Source organism: Ixodes scapularis, unplaced genomic scaffold (genome assembly GCF_016920785.2).
Source record: "Ixodes scapularis isolate PalLabHiFi unplaced genomic scaffold, ASM1692078v2 PGA_scaffold1__304_contigs__length_218370807, whole genome shotgun sequence".
In the NCBI taxonomy this organism is placed as follows: domain Eukaryota; kingdom Metazoa; phylum Arthropoda; class Arachnida; order Ixodida; family Ixodidae; genus Ixodes; species Ixodes scapularis.
Window position 1 is genome coordinate 107,369,084 of NW_024609846.1, and position 3,508 is coordinate 107,372,591.

Genomic DNA, 3,508 nt, shown 5'->3' on the forward strand with positions numbered 1-3,508 from the left:
GCGCCCTATCGAGTCCTGTAATACCGCACGTGGGTGTCAACAGGGGGTGGGGGGCACGGTCCCCCGCTCCGGCGGCGGGCGCCGACCTGGGAGCGGAGGAGTGCACAGCCGCGCAGCCGGCAACCGGTTTCGGGGAGAGAGCGTCTCCCTCGCGACTCGGGTTGCTCGCTGCGCTCGTCCGGACGGGGGCCGTGGAGGCAGCCGGGGATTCGCAAAAGGGTTTCACCGGTCCAAAGGCCCCCTCACGGTTACCTCCGTTAGCGACGTCAATCACCATCCCTGTTCGAGCAAGAAAATCTCGCCCTAACATGACCGGTACATAGAGGTCGGGGAGGTGAATGAAACGGTGGCGCCTCACTCTGTGGTCCCATCGCACGACTAACCGTACGGCACCACTCGATTGGGCGGTGCCGCCAGAGGCCAGTCGGAAGAACGTGTTGCACTCTCTAATCCGCACAGAGTGCGTCTGCAAGTGTGCAAATACTTCCTCGCCAAATAACGTTGCGCTGGCCCCGGAATCGAGAAGAGCCGCAAACGTTCGACCAGCGATTGTGAGGGCCAAGAACGGAGCGGGCACATCGGGTGAAAAATCGAGCCAATACGCGGGCGGAGCGAGGGAGATCACGGGTGCCCCCGAGTTCCGCCGAGCCGCCGGCCTCGTCCGCGGCGGCCTGCTTTGTTTCCCGAGGCGTTGGGAGGCGCTGTCCGCAGGTCAGTACATTCTCGGGCGAAATGGCCAAGATTAATGCAGCGGAAACACCGTGCATCCAAAACGCGGGGTGGGTTCCGTCGAACGTTGCTCGGCGGGGTGGGGCGCTCACTGGGAGCATCTTGGTGCTCAACCTGCGCCCCCCTGCGCTGCCTCGTGTCCGACGGGCGGTCCCGATTGCGCTGGGCTGCATGCGCCTCTGTGGAGCCTCGTCGCAAGCCAAAGGTGTAGGGGTCCAGGGCACGATCGAAAATGTTTCTCGTGTCCCTTCCCCGCGTGTTGGCATATGCCTCATACGCCTCAGGGTGGCGAGTCCGAGACCCGAAGTCTCCGTTCCACGCGCAGCGCGGCTCTAGGGACTCCGACGGGTGGGGCGGAGGCCTGTTGGCGCGCGAGGCGAGGATATCGCCTTGTAGGCGGCGAGCTTCAACGGCAAGATCGTCCAGGGAGCTGAACCGACTGCCGCGCAGATAGGCGGCGAACGTTGGATGCGTCTGCCTAATCACTCACTCGACTCGCTCCGAGTTCGGGGCCGCAGGGTCAGCTATCAGAAAAAGCTCCTGCATGGCCCGGACGTACTCGAGGAGCGATTCGTCCGGATCCTGAGTCCGTCGCTCCAACTCTCGTCGCATCCTCCGCTCATAGTCTGCGGGGAGGAATTCCTGTCGAAAAGACAGCCGGAACTCCAGGAGAGTGAGGGGAACGGGCAGAATGCGACCGAGTATCTCTTGATCGGACATCCCCATTGCCTGCTGATAGTGTAGCAGGTCCTCAAGGAAGTCCGTAGCGCTGATGTAGTCACCATACCCCTTATACTTGGGAATAGGGATCCGTACAGGCGATCGCATGCCTCTCGGGCCTGTCAAGATCGCCTGCATCGCGCCGGACGGGCTCCCAATGATTCGTGTCGCCTCCTGCAACAGCGCGTCATGAGAGCCCGCGAGATCATTGCCCGAGTGGGTCGCTGCGGGCGTCCGCCGTGATGGGGAAAAGTCTGGTAAAGGTGAGACTCCCGAGAGGCCATTCGGCAAACTATCACCTCCAAGTGGAGGGATGCTGTGCCCCGGCGGGTCTTGTGGGACGTTGGAAGGCAACTCAATGAGGTCGCCGGCGGGGTTCGCTCGAATGGGAGCAGTGACGGCGTCGCGCGCGCGGATGCTGTCTCGCAAAGGGGAAGCCCGCGTAGCGTCATCATGCGGGACATCGGCCCGTTGGGACACCGAGTCACGCGGATGAAGAGACGGAGCGCTATAACCACTGGGTGGTCCGCTCATGTTGCCAACGGCGTTCCCCTTCAGGGTGGAAGGAGCGCCGGGCGTTGGCCGCGCCTGGCCGGGATCTCTAAAAGGAGACGGGGTCATGGGGTCCTCAGCCAAGGTGCGTACTTCACGGGAGAGTCCGCTGGCCAAGGTCGGCGCAAACCAGCGGCCGCTGACAGAGCCGGTGGCCGGGTAGCCGACGGGTGGGAGCGGGGCGGCCAGGGGCTGCCCTCCCGTAGCCACGTCCGCCAACATGATCAAAGCTCCGAAATCGGGTTGATCCGCGGACATGGCTCACGAAACCCTAACAGCGGGGTAACCACCAAGTCTACATTAAAGCACGACAACGATAGGTGCCGTGGCCGCACGTTGGGCGCCAGAATGTGGAGGTCTCAAAGGGGTACGAGGCGTCCGGATAGGACGCCTCGTATTGCATCACAACGCCCCAAAAGTGAAGGCGTCTGCTCCCCTAGTGCAACTAGCGGAAGTGAAGTGTTGGGAGGATTTCTTCCACAAGAATATATAAAAAATGCTTTGCGCAAGGATTCCATTCATTATTGTATACATAATAATAAATTCCAATAATTTTTTTATCTCATTCAAGCTAGTCATAACACTGGTCTGGCATGAAAATTAAAAAAAAAAATTTAACTTTTTCATTACCAGTTTTAGATTTTTTGTTAGTTCAACGTTAGTTTTCGCAATATACTAACATTAAAAATTTTGCCTCCATATCTTTTAAATGCAAACAGTTCTTACATACGGCTGTCCATTGCGCCGTGTTTTGTGTCCTCTTCTATAATTCTGTAACGGTCAGCAACCAGAGACCTCATCCGCACATGTCAAGCTTATTTACGCCGCGGGGCGAAAAGCATGTTGAGTAGAAAGTGTCGGGCATTTCTTCTTCCGGTAGCGAACGCAATCGGACGGAGAGTCATGAGCTCCTCCGGAGCGGCGATAACGGCCCCCACCGGCCGTGGTGACTCGGCTTTCTCTGGTTCGGGGCATTGCAGACTGAGGCTGACGGCCTCTGCGAGAGGGCGTCAGCTTCGACCGCCTGCCTCACCAGCTTCGGCTCGGCGGTTGTTCGGTGCTTGTGGTCGTGCCAGGGTGGCCCTCATCTGCCTCCGGTGCCGCATGACGGGGCACATCCCTTCTGACTGCCGGGCCCCCAGGTGCACGGAATGCCGCGCTTTTGGCCACGATCGGGACGACTGTGTCCGGTACTACGCCCAAGCCGCGGGACGAGGGGTCAACGACGACTGTGCCGACGATCGGATGGATGAGAAAGAAGCGGAGAAGGCAGCGACACCATCGGTAGCCCCAACTCCTTGTGTGAGGGATGACGCACCCCGCGGAAGATAGCGCCTCGGCGCCTCGCCGCCGGCCGCCACGGCTTCTGCCACACCACCGGCAGTCGAGCGCCAGTCGGAGGCCTCACAAGACAGCGACGTGGTTGGCGCAGCCCCGTTTCCTACCGAGGTCTCCCGCGAGCCAGAAATGGACGCTGAAGCGAGCTGAGCGACGCGCCGGTTTGAAG

The 3,508-nt window shown here is 60.2% G+C and overlaps 1 pseudogene; it reads left to right on the forward strand.

Moving 5' to 3' along the window:
- Window positions 1–338: 338 nt before the first annotated feature.
- On the forward strand, window positions 339–1,163 carry LOC115308281 (annotated as a pseudogene).
- The last annotated feature ends 2,345 nt before the right edge of the window (window positions 1,164–3,508 follow it).